General features: G+C 34.0%; 1 pseudogene; it reads left to right on the top strand.

Annotated features, from left to right (window-relative positions):
• The window catches only part of LOC101601903, a 189,405-nt pseudogene that overhangs the window by 95,938 nt on the left and 74,636 nt on the right, over positions 1-18,831 (top strand).

The raw sequence follows: 18,831 nt of genomic DNA, 5'->3' as shown, positions 1-18,831 counted from the left end.
AATAAATTTAGAGAATCTGATTATCTATGAGTTAAAAACATTTTTTTAACATTTGTAACCTCAAAAATGAAACAAGGAAAAGTATCTAAGATTTAAGGAGAATGGTAATCCAACATACAAGGCAAAATGGATAAGATGCAGTTAAAAGCAGGCTATGGGTGGAAGTTGATAGCTGAATGACCCTACATTAAAAAGTCAGAAATTTTGCAAACCAATGAATACTCATCAGGCAACATAATGTGCCTATGTATCCAGAGTTTTTTTCAGATCAGGAAGTAAATTCTTTAGGAACAGAAGTAGTATTTTTTTTAAATGATACTTAATTATATAAACTCATTTAAGGGCATTGATATTTTAAAAACAACCTTGATCTCATTGTTGCCCTGCCAATTCTCAATTATATCTTTGAACACATCCTGAATTTTTAAAAACTCATTTCATCACAGAACAAAAAAATAAAGAGAAGACTTACATACTCAAAACCTATATGGAGTGCTATTTCACAGAAGTGACCAAATGAATGAATAATCAATGGATATGATAAACAAGTTTATAGCTATTTTACTTACATTTCAGGTACATCTGTCAACATTTGTTGTTAATTGTTGGCAACCAGAGTCATTGAATTTTGTATGTACTAACAAGAATTTTATTACACAGAAAAAAAAATTATTATTGTAAAATTAAGTATAGTTGATGCACTAAACTCTATTTGTATAGTGCTGGAAATATCTCCGTAAGTATCTTTTAACTTGGATCTATGAAGTATAATATAAATGTAATGGAAAGAATGGGGTGTTTCTCACATGAAGACTTCATAATCCTGGAACTGCACTCTGCACTCTCTGTAATATGGTGCATCAAAATCTTAACCACTGTCTAACTTTCTCACTTAATATCTTCATTAGGTGATGAAGTGTTTTAAAGTTATTCAGTTTAAAGCTAAAGTACATGTGCAGACATCTCCAGCTCTACCATAGCACACAATAAATGATATCATATGAGTGTAGATAAAATACTTTTTGACAGCTTCCTCTGTCAGCATGTTAAGAGATTATTGATGGCAGAAATCTAAAAGGAGCCAGGACAGGTTTAATGGACAGGAAAGGAAAGCTCCATACTTACTTCCACAAATTGGTGAGCAACAAAATACATGTCAAAGTTAATATCAAGAAAATAAATTCTTCTCCTGAAGTTAAAAAGTGGTATCTGCATAAAATGAATATTATCCTCATACAGTTATTTCATAGGACATTGATGCATATATTCAGAGTGATGATAAAATGTAGCTTTCCCATAATGGTCAGTTTTTAACCACATTAAATTTACGTCTAGAAAGTTCAATGATTAACAAGCACAGTTAGAAGTACTTGGCATTTTGTGAATGAAAGGGACACAGAAAGCAAACTGGAAATGAGAAAAAAAAAAGCAGCAACAAATATACTGACTATGATGGTTTACCTGATATGGAAAAATTTCCCCAAGTCACCTTCCTATCTTACTTAAAAGATATGATCTTGGGCTGGAGCAATGGCCTCACTTTCCTGTAAAGCCTAAGGACCCCTGTTTGAGGCTTGATTCCCCAGGACCCATGTAAGCCAGATGCACAAGGGGGTGCAATTGTCTGGAGTTCGTTTGCAGTGGCTGGAGGCCCTGGAACACCCATTCTTTCTCTCTCTCTCTCTCTCTCTCTCTCTCTCTCTCTCTCTCTCTCTATCTCTCTTTCTCTCTGTCTGTCACTCTCAAATGATAAATAAATAAAAACAAAACAAAAAACATGATCTTTAGTTATAATCATTTCTAAATAATCATGGCAGGAGACAGACTTGTCAAATGAACTCCCAACTGAGGCTATCTATAATAAATGAATAAATTGTTACATCATTTTCTGAGAAAGAATGACTTAAATTCTATAAAAAAGTACTTTTAGGGCTGGAGAGATTGCTCAGTGCTTATAGGCACTTGCCTGCAAAGCCTGGAAATCCACGTTGATTCCCCAGGACACAGAAAAACCAGGTGCACAAAGTGGCAAAAGTGTGTAGAGCTTCTTTGTAGAGCAGGAGGCCATGGTACACTCATTCCCTCTCAGGTTCTCTCCAGATTTCTCTCTTTTCTCCATTTCTCTCAAATAAATAAATAAATAATATTAAAAATTAAACACATAGCATTTTATTCATGAAAATATAAAGAGAAAAAGAGTGAATATACAAAATATACGAATGCATATAAACAAATGAAATCAATATCAATATCTGAAAATACATAAAAAGAAAAAAAATATGTTCTGTATAATATTTAAAATCCTTAAACACAAAGTTATTATTGGTGAATACCTGAAAATTACTTTTGCATCATCACTGGTACTTGCAAATACTATTTTAGTAGGCTTATGAGAAAAACATAGAGGTAATTTGTGCTTCTTTATTCCTCCCTTCCTTCTTTCTCCATTCCTGCCTTTGTTCCTTCCTTCCTTCTGTCCTTCCTTGTGGAAAGTCTCAAAAAACAATATTTTCCTTTGACAAATTTCCATTTAAAGTGAAAACAGTGGAGTTCAGTATCAAGGATCAAGAATGCATTCATAAAATGTACAACAGGATTGAAAGCATCCTTCCAGTTGGCCAGTATTCATAATTCCAGAAAGTGCTATGTACGTTGCTGGGGGAGAAAAATCATCAAAGGTCTTACCTAGCTGTGAACCCTGTGTGTTACAATGCCAACCAAACAACTGCTCACTGGTACAGTAGTGGCAGGAGCATTGGGAAAGTAACCATCTGGTTCTTGATTATATTCGGAGCTTATGTCACAGACAAGAAGTCATGCCTGGAACTGTAAACTTGTTCAATTGCTCATGGCTGGTGAGCTCATAGGTACTAGGATACAATTTATTGCTTCACTTTGTTAGATTAGCATATGGTCAAATGACCTCAAATATTTACATTTACACCAACAGACTAATGTGCTCTCTGTCTTGGCAAGGGGAGCTTCTTTTAGCAGTGGGCAGCGATGAGTGCACAGACCCACAGCTAGTCAAAATACTGTGAGTACATGACTCTGAGAGTTCACCTAAAAGAGAAATATCTGCATCAACCCCTACTCCAAGATCCATAGAGCATCTGGGAAAAGGGGGCTAAAAGTATCTCAGAGAAAAAAAAAAAAAAGGTTGGGAGGAGTTCTGTGAAATGCTATCTTCTAGAGATAACAGGACTATTGCAATCATGAATTCATAGCAGAAGTGATTACCTGTCTAAGACCTTCACAAAATTGGGCCCATTGACTTCCCATCATGGATGGAAACAGGTTTATAGTTGCTAAAGAAGGGAATGTCATTTTCTTCAGTAGTATAGGTACAGGTAAGGTATCCATGTGCTCATAAATAAGCCCCAATGCATGTTCATACAGACACCCCTTATTAAATAAGTGGGTCATAGAAAAAAAGACATGGGAACAAGATGGGGACTATTTGGGAAGTAGAAGGAGTTCAGCAGAAGTGGGAGGGGTTAAGAGTCAATATGACCAAAATGTTATACCCTTGAAAAATTGTTAAAAATATCATAATAAAAAAGAAATAAATGTAACCTCCCTACAGAACCACATTAGAAAAAATAATTAAATATGTTTAAAAATCAAGACTGTGATATACAATTTGAAATAATATTCTTTTTTTTCCAAGGAGATAATTAAAGTATGAGTTCTTCAGATTTGTACCAATATATTTAACCTTAGAGAAACAGCATTACATTTCAATGGTTATTATGTCCTTTAAAGCACCACTTACGTCACATGTCACATTTACACATGTAGGTGGTAAGGTTCTGTGTATTTCTCATCAGGACATGAAAATGTTAGGAATTTTTTTTATTTTATTTTATTTTATGTTATTTTTTTACTGTCACTCACCTCAGTAACTGACTCCCTGGTATTTCAAGCAAGAATTCTACTCCATTGAAAGAATCATCCTTGACATGGTAAGCTGTTTTGCTACAGCTATTAACTGAGGAATCTTAGATGTATGAGTCATCCTTAAAAATCCCACAGCTTCAAAAATTGTTTACCTTTTCCTCAATTTTGAGTATTAGCAGTGGTCTTTTCAGAATATGTATTGATTGTTTTATTAATCTTTCAGAATATTATTATTTTTGGATTGTTTGTTTTCAGTATAAAGAAATTTGGCCCTGTTTTGCATATGTCATTAAAAATTAAAGAAATGCAAAATTCTCTGGGAATTTTGTATACTTCTAATCCATGAGAAATTAGATATAGCTATTGGTTACCATAAATCAATACGTAGTTTCAGAATTTCTTCACCAATCTACGCTATCTTTATTTACTTGTATAAGGTTAGGAAAAACAAAAAAGTATCCATGCCAGCCAGAAAGCATGTAAGAAGTAAAGATGTTTTTCTTTGTTATCAACTGAGATATTAATTATACATAGTACATCAGATATGTATGAGGACAGAATCTTCAATTAGTGTAATTCCTGAAAATTAAGATTTGCATATCCTTAATAGTTCATAATTTCTTTGTGTTTGAAGGCTTCAAACACTTTTCTTTTTATTCATGAAGCATAAAAATGCAATAAAATAGCCTTACAATACTGTAAAAACACAAAAATCATTTCCCACAGCTAACTTGTTTTTTTTAAACTGTTATCCAACCTCTGGACTTCCTGGCCTCTAGAAGTCACTATTCTAATCAATTATGAGATCAGAGTTCATTATGAATGTTTCTCAAAAAAAGAACGAAACTAAAATAGAACTTCAACATAACATCACAGACATACCATTCCTGAGTACACACCCCAAAACCTATAAACCCTTCCACAGATATCTGTACCTTCATATTGCTGCACTAATCACAATAGTTAGAAAATGAAACCAGCTTAGAAGTCTATTAACAGATGACTGCATAATCAAAAATATTCTACATAAATTCAAAAGGAAATTTGGTTAAAAAAATGAAATTCCAAATTTTGGGGGGAAAGTAATGGCACTGGAAATTTTTACCTTAAGCAATATATGTCAGACTCCAAGACACATAATTTATATCATAAGTAGAACTTATATTTCTTTTGTGTTTGTTTGTTTTAAGATAAGGTTCCACTCTAGCCTCGGCTGATCTAGATCTCACTCTAGTCTCAGGCTGGCATTGAACTCACAGCAGTTCTCCTACCTCTGCCTCTCAAGGTCTCATATTATCAATATGCGCCACCACACCAGGCTAGTCCTATATTTCAGTACACACCCAAACACACATACACCCATGTCCACATGTGGGTAAGTACCCATCACAAGAAAGTCTTGAAACAGGGGGTAAAAGAGAGTAACAGAATTCCATGAGAAAGTGGAATTGTTTGAGTGGGAAGGAGTTCAACAGGAGAGGGAAGAGATTTGGGCAGGAGGCAAGTAAGAGAATAGGGTTAACAAAAATCAATTACATATTGGAATCACATTATAAAACCTATTACCCTTACCATAATCTGAAAAAAAAAATGAATTGGCTCAAATCCTTCACAGAAATTTTCCTAAAAAATGAAAGGTAGGGAATTATTTCAAACTCATTCTATAGAGTTAGAATTACCCTGATAATGACACCAGACAAAATAATATCAAAAAGAAAACTTCAGAGCAGCATATATGATAAACATAAATGTAATGATTTTCAACAAAGTATTAGTCAGCCACATTTATAGCACATAAAGAAGACATATAACTTGATTAGGGGCCTCCTGCCTATGCATGGACAATAGCATTCTGTACTCTCTCCTCTCCTCTTAATCTAACAAAATCTCTCTCAGCCATAAAAAGGCGACCATATAGCTTGATCAAGTGAAATTTATACTATGCATGATTCATCAGAGCAAATCAGCAAATGTAATATATCAGCAAAAGGAAACTTAAAGAGAAATATAATCATCTAAGTAGGTATAGCAAATCAAGATGGTAAAATTCTTCTTTTCATGAGAAAATTCCTATCTTAAAAGAGATCTAACAGTTTTCTCACATGTGCAAGTCACTTTCCTGGTGTGTGATTCAATATATATTTTCTGAAACAAATCCACTGTTTGCAAAAATAATTGATGATTTGACATCTGACACATGAAATAAACAGGAATAACAAACTAGGAATAAATGTCTGTCTTCTGAGCTGCTGCTATGCTAAGAAAAAATTGCTAAAAAATTGCTAGTGTTCATAATGTAACTGTATACAAATATAGTTATTTAACTGAAAATTTGAACTTTATTGCTGTCCTTTACACAGGCAAGCTGTGTAGTCTGTGGAATTAGCTAATCACTGTAAAGAAAAGTGTTTGGCTATTCACCCACTGGTTGGCATGTCTAGAGACCTAACTGTTTCTGTAATAATTAGCAGGGGAAGAAATACGAGGGATGCTCTCACGTGGAGGCAAGCTTTCTTCACCAGGGAAATAATGTTTCTATTGAGTCTTAATAGATTTTCAGCTAAAGGCAATCAGGATGGTATCTTGCATTGTAAATCCAGTTATCTGTCATCCCCTGAGCATGGAATTCAAATGGAGCTCTCTCTAATTATTTTTTAATCATTGTATCATTATTTCATTTTTGTTTTTGATTGTATACCATATGCACCCCATTTTGAAGCAGATTATTTTAAGTACTCCTGTTTTGAACCACTACCAAACAATTTCCTATATTGGCCAAAGATTATTTTTTTCACCTGGAAATTTTTTTAAATTAGTTTTTATTCAGTGAATACAGTCAAGTAGGCACCATTGTTAGCCTCCTCCCTGTCCTCTCCCTTCCACTTGGCCCCTCCTTATTGGGGTATATGGGTCAAGCATTGTTGTGTTAGCCATCAGTTATGGGTAGGAGGAAAGGTCTTTGTGTATCACGACACAATGTGTGGCTCTGACATTCTTTCTGCCCCCTCTTTAGCAATTTTCCCTGAGCCATGTTGGGTTCATTTTAGGTCTGCTTCAATGAGGAGGTCTTGGGAGCCTCTGTGTCTCTGGATATCTGCTTTGGTAGGAGTTGATTGTTCTCTGTGTGGATCTCTTTTACCCTTGTGCTGGTAGCAAGTTCATCAAGAACACAGCACCCTTGCTTGTTTTGCCAATTATTCTTAGTTTCAGCTGGGACCATTTTGAGGGATGATGGGGTGGTTCTCTCCTTAGGATCTGCATCTATCTGAAAAAAAGAAGCATATTCAACAACAGAGAGTAAAGTTAGCACCAGATAAATGGGATAACCATTACTCTTTTAGAGTGAATTTAATAGGTATAGGCCCTCTTGTAGCTGATGATTGGTGGTAGCTTGCTAATAGAGAGTGGCCTCATTTTGGATCTGGTTCTGGCCAGGGATTTTGATGTTTTTTGTTGGGGACTGAACTCATGGTCTAAGAAAAACATCTACCACTGATATAAATTTCCATCCCAAGGCACTGCTCAGTTCCTGATTTGTACTTCATATCTTCTCTCTCACATCTTCACCAATTTCTCTACCAGCATGTACCAACACAACTGGCTTATTGGCCATTTAATATCTTTTCTTTCCTATGAATTATAACCATTGTTTTAGGTCACCACTTTTATATTCAGGATGGTAACCATTGTAGAAGGTTTGCCTTTTTTATCTCCAGACATTTTTCTTTCTAAATATGTAAAACTCTTTCAAAAAGCTTCTCACTGTAGAAGGGGCTACCAAACGTATCAAACTAAACCATATCACTTTCTTGGTGGGCATCATGTTTCTCATATGTGCAGTACCAGCTATAGTACAACTTGCTTGAATGCCAAATATACTACAGGTCACAACACGTGAACTTTCCCCCATAGTGGGGCAGAGAAATAGCACTGTGGCTCATTTGAGCAACGACCATATTTGGTTAATACCCTTGTGTTGGATATGAAAGGAAGTGTTGTGGTGTTTTGTCTGGTTAGTGGCACTATAAGACAGACAGATTGCCATACATTATCATCCATTGATATTGCGATACCGATTTTGATTCTCTAATTTATGACCCATCTCATTACTGCTAGACTTAGGCAAGTGAGAGCACAACAAAGAAATCAACCTAAATGATATCATTTGTATCTGTTTCAGCCTAAGCAGCCTTGGAATGGATAAAATTCCACAGTATGGAAATGTAACTAGATAATTATGCAAATGAATACTACATTCAGGTGTGTTACCTTTTCAGATATCTTCAGGCCTTTGTATATTTGTAAAGACAAACAATGATTAATGAGGATAATATTCTTCCCTCTGTCAAAGCACATATTTTAAGAACACTAACCGTTGGAATGTAATCCATTCAATACTGGGAACAGCTGCAATATGCCTTTCTAAAAAACATAAATTCAAATTAATTAATCCAAAGTGAATTACAAATTATTTTTTGTAAACTACACATTGATCCTTACGGGTTATTTAAACAGCTGAACTTGATGTCATTTGTTCCATCTGCCAGAACAGATGCTTTATTCCAAAATGAATATTAAATGAATTTCAAAGTTGTTTTCATGATTGTAAGAAACATTTGCAGAATGAAGAAAAGATGATAGTCTTTCCAATGACTGGGAATAAATTCTTCTCATATTTTATGGTGAAATGTACTACTATATATTTCATAACACCAATCTGAATCACACTGTAGAATGTAAGAACATGAAGATCCCATAATGAAGAAACTTTTCAGTTTCACCCTTTCCTGGGATTAAGCAAGCAATTTAATCAAATCATACTCCTTGGTTGTTCTTGTGGTTTTCTAAAGGAATTTGTCACTATCTTTGAAAAGAATGTTTTAAGGTTTAAAGCATATTAAAATTATGTAAGTTGTGACTTTAAACCGTAAAATGTAGAAGTAAAAGTATGTACTTGTATACAATCAGGATTAAATTGTTATTTTGATATACGCTGCTGGTATAAGTGTAAAATGTTCCAGTTAAGCCTCATAGATACCTCAAAGCAAGCATTTTGGGTAGAAATAGAAAACCAAAACAGTAATACTTCAAAGCATACCAATAAGCAAAAACATCAAAATATAAGGACAGGAGTAGAAGAAGAAAGATCCAATAAAGCAAGCAGAGAACAAGTAACAACTTGACAGTGTGTCTTATCTGTCAGTAAGCATTGTACCGTAATTACCTTAGTTTTTCCAGCTGACAGGTAGAAAGTGCCTATATAGCCGTAAATGTAACAAAGAAAACGGACCTAATTATAAGCCACTAACAAGACTGACCTTACTTCCCATTAAGAAAATATACCTTAAAGATGATAGGTATGCTAAGGAAAGGTATGTGAATGAGACTGGTTTTATTATTTAATCACCATTATTTAACTTAAATTTTAATTAATTATCATAATATCACTTTTTTAAGGAAAGGTCTTTTACTGCCAAAATATATATAATTAAAAATGGACTGTTGGGCTGGAGAGATGGCTTAGCAGTTAAGCGCTTGCCTGTGAAGCCTAAGGACCCTGGTTCGAGGCTCGGTTCCCCAGGTCCCACGTTAGCCAGATGCACAAGGGGGCGCACGCGTCTGGAGTTCGTTTGCAGAGGCTGGAAGCCCTGGTGCGCCCATTCTCTCTCCATCTGTCTTTCTCTCTGTGTCTGTCGCTCTCAAATAAATAAAAAAAATTTTAAAAATGGACTGTTCACAAGAAAACTTAAAAAATTTAAAACTATCTCAACCACTCTAAGATTTTTCCAGTCCTAAACCTTTTGAAGGGATAATTCTAATACCTGCCTTCTAATACATAAATGCAGTAGCTATGGTATGGAATAAAACTGAAGGTTTGTCATAACAGAAACACCCCCATCAATAAATGTTGCATACATACCATAATAATCTGAAAAAAAGAATATACATCACTTTGGTGGAAAAACATTGTTTTTTGTTGTTCACTTACATAAAATGTCCAACACATGAGTAAAAATGGATATGTTCATAAAGAAAGAAAATCATATTTGCATAGTCAGCAGTTTACCTACCAGATACATACCCAAACATAACCTAAGTATTCAATTTAAGTAAGAATTTAAATGTTTTTACTTATTTTAATAACTATGATAATTTATTAGTGATGATATAGCACAAAAATTAGTTTTCAACAAATAAATAGAAACCTAATTTCAAAGTATATATGAAAGTATATTCAAAGAAAAGTAAAAATGTTAAGAACAAAATAACAAATTAAAAGGCAAAAGTACTTTATTTTCATCATTTGTACAATGTTATAACTACATAAGCAATGTTTATAGACTCAAAATATACTAAAAGAACAGAGATGAAGTAAGAAATGAACACACTGATATTTAATGAAGTATTTTAGACAACTGAATTCAATGTTTTTAACAAATGATGTTGAAACATGAATACCCATATGGAAAATTATGTGTATCCACACATAAATATTACTTTGCAGTGGATCACAGACCTAAACCTAAAGACCTGGAGATAAACTATGAAGAAGAAAACAAGAATATTATCATAACATCATAACTATGGAATATAGTTTTCTTGAACAGGTTGTTAAAAAATAACATTTAGATTAAAAGAGAACATATAAATATTAAACCTTTCAATCTCAAAAAGGTTTCTTAATTAAAATACACTGTTTAAATGAATCAGATGACACAGGTTGGTAAATTTGCATACCGTACACTCCTATTTTGAATACATACCATATATATATCCAGGAATAGAAAGGAATATAACCTAATTACCTAATTCAACTGAAGCAAGGGAAATACCAATGACTTTAGCCTTTAATCCCTTCACACAATTAGTTAGTTGGAGGTCAGTCTGAGACATCTGATTCTTTCAGGTCAGCCTGGACCAGAAAAAATTAAAACAAAAAGAAATTATATGAGTATCTGACAGTACTTGAAATTGTTCACCATTATTTTTAAAGGAATCAAATGCTGTACAATGCCCTTTATATTGTTAAACACATAAACACATGCACACACTGGCTGTATTGAATAGTGTTTATTTGGAGCAACTAAAACTTACTTTAATGCCAAAAGCAGTAGCCAAGGAAGTTGCTAAAAAAAAAAAAAAAATTAAACAGACTTGACTCATTACTCAGTAATTCTGCTTCTGAGTACTGAAATAACATAAAGATATTTTATTATACAGACACATTCTTCAGAGCTAGAAGCATTCTATGTGTTTATCAATGTGACATTAGACCTTTTAAATTTTTTTTTAATTTATTTATTTTAGAGTGACAGACATAGAGAGAAAGACAAATAGAGGGAGAGAGAGAGAATGGGTGTGCCATGGCTCCCAGCCTCTGCAAACGAACTCCAGACGCGTGCACCCCTTGTGCATCTGGCTAACGTGGGACCTGGGGAACCGAGCCTCGAACCGGGGTCCTTAGGCTTCACAGGCAAGCGCTTAACCATTAAGCCATCTCTCCAGCCCACATTAGACCTTTTAAAACTCAGGTCAGAACCAAGGAAAACATTATTCAGTAATCAGGAGGTCAAAGTTCTGACAGCCATACACGTATGTCTTCAAGCTTCCTTTTGAAGCCTCAAAATCCAGGGAATATCAGATAGAGTGAATGGTCTGTAATGCAGAGGGCCTCATATACAATAAAACAGAATCTTAAATCTTCTCTTCCCATATGCTTTACCATATTTCTAATCCCTGACAAGCTTCTCATATAGAATTTTTTGCATCTCATAAGCTAGCTTTCTGGGTGGTTCTAAATTTAAAAAAATCCTCCTGAACTTTTAATAAATTCTTTGACAGAAATGGGATTCTTAAACTATCTATGTTTTATCAGGTTCATTTTAACAATTCCATTCACAGAAGCATAATGTGAGATATTCTTGGAATAGCAGGAAGGATATGGTCAAACCTAGATAAGAGATAGCCTCCGTTTACTAGTTTGCACTAAAATCAAATTGAAAGGGAAAATTCTAAAGACAAGGGGAAAAAGTAAGATAATAAATGATTGAAAGTAACTTGTCAGTGAAAAAACATGTTCATAAGAGAGAGAGAGAGAGAAAGAGAAAGAGAGAGAGAGGGAGAAAGAGAGAGGGAGAGAATGTGCGATCCAGGGCCCCCAACCACTGCAAACAAACTCCAGACATGTGCCCCCTTGTGCATCTGGCTAACGTAGGTCCTGGGGAATCAAGCCTTGAACCGCGGTCCTTAGGCTTCACAGGCAAACACTTAAATGCTAAACCATTTCTCCAGCCTGACCTTATTATATTTTAATAGATTATAATAGAATATAGAACAAGTTTTAGACATCTGGACTCTGTCTCCTGCTTCCCAGATATAATCTAGCCAGAAGCTGTTTATGATAGCAAACTTCATAAATTGGAAGACCCTTGCCCCTTTCAAAGACATTCATCAAGTTTATTACCACATGAAATGAACTTGTCAATTAAAATTGTCATATTGAAGGAGAAATGGGAATAAGACTGATTTTTTTTTTTTTTAAACAGGAAGGTAGGGACACAAGTCCAAAGAAGGAACAAGGAGATGCCATTCTGTCCATCTTGGCAAAACTGAATCCTTGTTGTCATACTGTTTCTCCAAACAGATTCTGGCTCCTCTTGGAGCAGCCCTGTGAGTCTGAACCAATAAGGACTCTGCTTACATACCTGAGCCTAATGACAAGGCTCACCTTGGCTGGATAGCTGATTCATATACAGAAGGTGACCCACATGGACCAGCCTTACTCTCCTCCCCTCCTTTTTACACTGTGACCTGGACTGAGCATCAACATGAGTCTGTTCCTCCTTCCTAGCCAAGACCAGCCTGTCTGGGAATGAGAGAGTAGTTACCTTGAAGGGTATTTTTCTGCTTGTCTCCTGTGTCATGTCTTTGGGTACTTTCTCACTTTGATTACATGTAAAATGTATCTTTGATCTCTGATTCTTTCACTATTTCTTAATCCTACTGGTCTGTTATTTGAAAGGGCTTCTGTGGCCAATCGTGTGTGTGTGTGTGTGTGTGTGTGTGTGTGTGTGTGTGTGTGTGTGTGTGTAACTGCTCCAATCTTTTACTAGATATCAATGTCTCCTAGATTAACCTCAAATTATGATTTCTGCCTAAATAAACTATAATTCATGATTTTTATCCTCCTTGGGTCTGTTTTAACAGTTCTTTATTATAATAGGATAAGGACCCAAAAATGAGGTTCACACATTTTGGATCCCCTTCCTGAGCCGCAAAATCATGTATCCATATGAGCAGAGCCAACTGTTAAAATTGAAATCTTTCATATTTGGTTAAACCTCTCTTTGATTTATACCAATATAGTATGTTATCACAGAGTTAAGAAATCACAGATACAAATCTCAACCTTCCAAAATAAAGATTTGAGACATTTATAATATAACCTTTCTAAACTTATACTTCCAATAAAATAGTATTACAATCCAAAACCTATAGTTTTAACAAAACAGTATTACAATATAATATTGTAACAACTGTAAAATCAGTTACATCACACTAATGTAAAATGCTAATTTTGAAATTTAAATAGAGCAGGTATTTGAAAATTATTTTTCTACCATTCTTTTGCTCTCTGAGAATGTTTTAATTTTAAATTTTAATATGCTTATGTTGAATAGACACTGAAGATGAAAGTCTTGGCCTCTGTGGTTGCAAGGAAAGTAAGTAGCATATAGGTCTGTGCTTCATAAGGTATTGTAATACTTCATAACCTGGTTACACTTTATGCCTCTATCTTGTCTTCATGCAAGTCTAGAATATGAAGTGACTATTTTCTGTTTGTAATATAAAGTTTTTACAAGTGGAGCCAAAGAAGATACTACTTCTTTTCATCTGTTCGATTTCTACAGTTTCTAAGATATCCTATTTTATTGCTCACTCTATTTAATAATTATTATTTCTTATGTTAATATTACCTTTCTCTCTAATATAATCCAGTAAAAATATCCAATCATTTTTTTAGTTTATCAAGTGTATAAAAAATAGATCCCAAAGAAACTGTGGATTGAAACTTTAGTGAGTCCTATAATTATAAACAAAAATATTGGGAAGCAGATTTTATTGTAATATATTTATACATTACAATTAAACTGGGTAAAATATATACTTTTTCATTAGAGGTGAGAAAGCCACCCACATAAATATCTGGACTAGTTCTCATATTTTTTTTTTCCTTCAGTGTGTTTTAGCTGAGTGCTTTCCTTATGTAAACAATTCTCTATGACATGTTGACTCAAGTGAACAAACATAAAATTCACTGCAAATAGCTTGGTGTGACTCAGTTCTTCTTTGGGAGAGAAATTCAATTGACTCCTTGGCTATTATCAAGATGAATGCTTCAGTTTGGAGCTGCTCTCCCCAGCTCAGACTTTGGCAAATGTAAGGTCATTCATTTTTCGTGCATTTAATTCTAGCAAGTTAAAGGCTGCACTATTCAGATTAAAGATACATATTACCTGTAAACTGAAATGTCATGCAGCAATTAAAGTAAAAAGAAACCTTTTATATATTGGCAATCTGTTTCTACTACCACTTTAGCTATCTGATTTTCCTAAGGAACTGCTGAAAATGAGATAGAACAGGGTTATGTGAAAAGAATATTAATGCTGTACTCTAATGTTGTACACTCTGTAATGTCAAAGTATATCAAATTACACAAATCAATCATTCATAAATAAGTTCTTGTAACATATATTAAGAATGTGACTTTTTTACAATGGATTTTAATGATTACTGCCATATATATATTTTTTTTTTGCAAATACCGAAATGAGAAGTGACTAGACATCTAAATAAGACTATGAAACAGTAAAGAAGACTTCTAAAATCAACATTAAATATTTTTAACAAACCGCTGCATGGACTTGTTCGGGTAATGAAACTGGCAGAAATTTGAAAGTTTTTTTTTTTTTTCTTTTATTGTTGAAAGAGCCTAGCCTTTGGGAAGCTCAGGGCCATTTCTTCCCTCTGCCTCTTCTAATCCTCACAACCAGTATCAGCAGATACAGCTGTCCAGATGCATTCAAGAAACTTAGGATCTTGTCCTGAGCTGTCTTCCCAGAGAAACACAGGTTAAAAGGCAGCTGAGGATGCTCAGTTCTCAGCCCTGTTTCATCATGTCAAGCCACCTAGTTCTCACAGAGCCTTTTTAGTACTTAAAGGAATCCTTTCATTGCTGTGCTAATCTGTGGCCAAAATTTTCTCTAATATACATGTAGGCATTTTTGTCTTTGGCCATTTTTTTTCTAATTAAACTTTTCACAGATATTTTCAGAAACTCATTTTAATTCCTTGGTTCTCCCCCAACATCCCATAGAATTTTCCATGATGGTGAAGACTCCTGATTGATAGAAAAACAGGTTTTACAATTTCTATAGCTATTCCACTTTTCATGAAAGATGCACCATATCCGATTCTAATTTAAGATTAAAAAAAAAAACTATTCCAACACTTAAGCATAAAGACTTTGATTATAAAATTAATAGATGTTACTTATAAAATATTTAGAAATTACAATCCTATTGTCTACAGATTTCAGTCAACTTTTATTTTTTGTTTGTTTTTCAAGGTAGGGTCTTACACTCTCAGTTAACTTCTTTATAATTTATTTTTCTCTGAAATTTTTCACTCAGTTTTATTTTTTATTGTATTTTCTTTATTTTAGAGAGTGAGAAAAAACAGCAGGTAGAGAGGAAAGAATGGGTCAGTGCAAATGAACTCTGGATGCATATGGGCCACCTTGACAACCAGCATTACATGGCAACTGGAGAATCAAACCTAAGATTTTGGGTATGTAGGCAATCATCTTAATTGCTAAGCCATCTCTTCAGCCTATTGAATATTTTAAAAATGTTTTTATTCATATATTTGAAAGAAGCTGGGTGTGATGACATACAGCTTTAATTCCAGACCTCAGGAGCAGAAGTAGGAGGATCGCCATGAGTTTGAGGCCACTGTGAGGCTACAGAGTGAATTCCAGGTCAGCCTGGACTAGAGTGAGACCCTACCTTGAAAAAACAACAACAACAAAAAAAGCCATATTTGAAAGTGAGAGGGAGAACAAGAAAGAAAAAAGAAAGAAAGAAAGAGGAAAAGAAGAAAGAGAATATGGGAATGCTAGGAATCGTTGCTGCAGCAAATGAACTCCAGATGCATGTAACACTTTCTGCTTCTGGCTTTAAAGTCAGTACTGGGACATCACACCTGGGAAGTATGCTATGTAAGCAGACACATTTAACTACTGAGCCCTCTCCCAGCCCTTAATGAGTATTTTAGACAACACTAATTGATATGAAGAGTTACTATTTAAAAGACAGAATAAAAATCCAGCTGGGAAATATAAAAGTTTCTTTTATTACTTTTTGTCTTGCTACACTTTTAAAGTATTGGCCTAGTTTCACTAATTAAAAATTTATTTTTTGAGATGCAAACATTTATATTCATTTTTTCAAGAGTTCTGTTTTATTTGTTCATATGCTTATAAAGTAATTATTGGTGATTCAGTTATGTAAGACTTAATACATAAAGTATTATTTAGAAATATAAAACTTTTATATCGCATTGCCCTCTATAATCTCCTTTACCCATATCCTTGTCAACCATAGGTAAATTATCCAACTCTATGGGCAAGGATATTTTCACAAAATTTTTAACAATTGGTTTTAATGGGTAATTCAAATTAACCTACCATTAAAAAAATACTTCTATGGTGCAAGTGAATTACATTTTGTATACTCCAGATGATCTTGTACTATACCTGTGAATAAAAAGAAGGTTTCTGTTTTTTTTTTTTTTATCATTTTATTCTTTTCAACACAATTACATGCTTTTGTTTCCATAGTCTTAAATCACCATTAAAACATTTAAGATTTTTGCTAGTATCCATGAAAAACATAAAGAATTTTATACATACAAAATTAATTTAAATAAATGTCAAATTACTTGTTACTCATATGCATTTTTCTTTCTATAAATCATTCTATGACTTTTTAAAAATACATTAACTAGGAGTGTTAATAGGTAGAAACAATTTTCTATTTTTTTGCTTTTATTAATATATAATAAAGTACTGCACAGATCCAATGCAAAATTTAGTAGATTTAATTATAGCTTTTTCCTATGCCAATTTGTAAATCATTATAATAGTTAAATCAACAAATCTTCATTATATTCTTTTAGTTACCAAATAACTGATGATTTCCAGAACTATAATTAATTTTGTTTTTCAAAAAATTTGTTTTTTGAATAGTATAAAACTTTGTTTCCAAACAATACAATTTCAAAAATATAGATACTTTTTATACTTTATTTTTAGGTAAGTTACTTTTCCATTTTGCTAAATACTTAGCATTCGTTAAGTGAACCATGGTTCTGCTTTGAATTCCAGCCTTGTGATTTATGGAAAATTTCAGAAGTTTTATGCCATGGCTTGGTTGTCTCAATGAACACTATGCTTTCACATATATTCACTATTCAATCATCACATTCTTTCCATTGATTTAGAATGTAGGGATTGGGTGTGCTAGAAAATGAGAGTTAGATGGCATTGTGTGACATATCAGTTTTATCGTGTGTTTCTATTAGCTTTTATTATTATTATTATTTTGCCACGTGATAGTGTACATGACATACAGATTCTCAAACTCCCCATGTGGTGTCTGTAAAACCTGCATTCTCATAAGTGATATCACCAGTTGCTATGCTAAGTTTAGGCTCCTTTTACTCACAACATCAAATGTAGGTAAATAACTTTGTACAAAGCTATAACTAATAACTAGTTTGTTATTTTATAAGAAATTTATACTGATTTATAAAAATGACAAATATGCATTGTAGTTGTTAACACCCATAAAATAGATTCAATTACATTCTGACCATGTTTATATAAAGTGGGGGTTTTAATACTTTCACATAACCAGATGTTAGAAGCTGGCCTTTCCAGACTAACATGGACAGTTATTTTATGCCAGTGGTACTCACATAGGTTATTTCATATCCTTCCTCATCATTTGAGTACTAAGAAGGAAAAAATGGAAATAATAATAAGCATTTGTCTTCTGGCTAAGTTTTTGGGCAATGGTGATAGTCTCTGATTTTATATCACACAAATTTGATATACATTTTCCTATAGAATCCAAATCTTCTGTGTGTTTGTGTGTGTGTGTCTGTGTGTGTGTGTGTGTGTGTGTGTGTGTGTGTGTGTGCGTGTGTGTACATATACCAATTGGTATATAGATCAAGGTATATAGATCGATGATCGATAGATAGGTAGGCAGATTGGTAACTAGATAGATATAGATAGATAAGTAGACAGATACATGGATGTATGTTTTCAGGCAAACCTCTGTCTCTATCTGCTTTCCCAGAGTCATGCCAAGCAATTTCTCTTTTTATTGTATATTTCTTAACTTCAGAGGAAGATGGAAAACGGTGAAGATTGAATAATGAAGAATGGTTAGTGGGCAGACAGTCAACAGTATGTTCTGTACTTGTCCATGACCAACAGTAAACTAGATGAGGATACTTAGAGTGTGTCTCAATCTGTGTGATAGAACAAACTGTCTCAGCTTAGGTAGCTTACAATAAAATGATATTTATTTCTCAACGTTCCTCCAGCTGGAAAATGAAAGTCAAGAAGCTGACATGTGCTGCTGAAGTACACTTGTCAGGTCCTCACATGGTGAAGAGTAGAAGAGCAAGGACAAAGAAGGATGTTTACAGCCTCTGCCAAAATGACCTGTGACCCATGATGAAGTAGTGGCTCTCCTGATGTACTCTCCCTTGAAGGCCCCAGCTCTTACCGCAGTAACACTGACATGCATGAGTTTGGCAGGGAGGAATGAGACATTTATAAAACATAAGCTAAGTGAT

This window comes from Jaculus jaculus, chromosome 2, assembly GCF_020740685.1.
Source record: "Jaculus jaculus isolate mJacJac1 chromosome 2, mJacJac1.mat.Y.cur, whole genome shotgun sequence".
NCBI classification, from domain to species: domain Eukaryota; kingdom Metazoa; phylum Chordata; class Mammalia; order Rodentia; family Dipodidae; genus Jaculus; species Jaculus jaculus.
The sequence above is the reverse complement of the archived record's forward strand: the minus strand, read 5'-3'. Positions and strand labels throughout refer to the sequence as shown.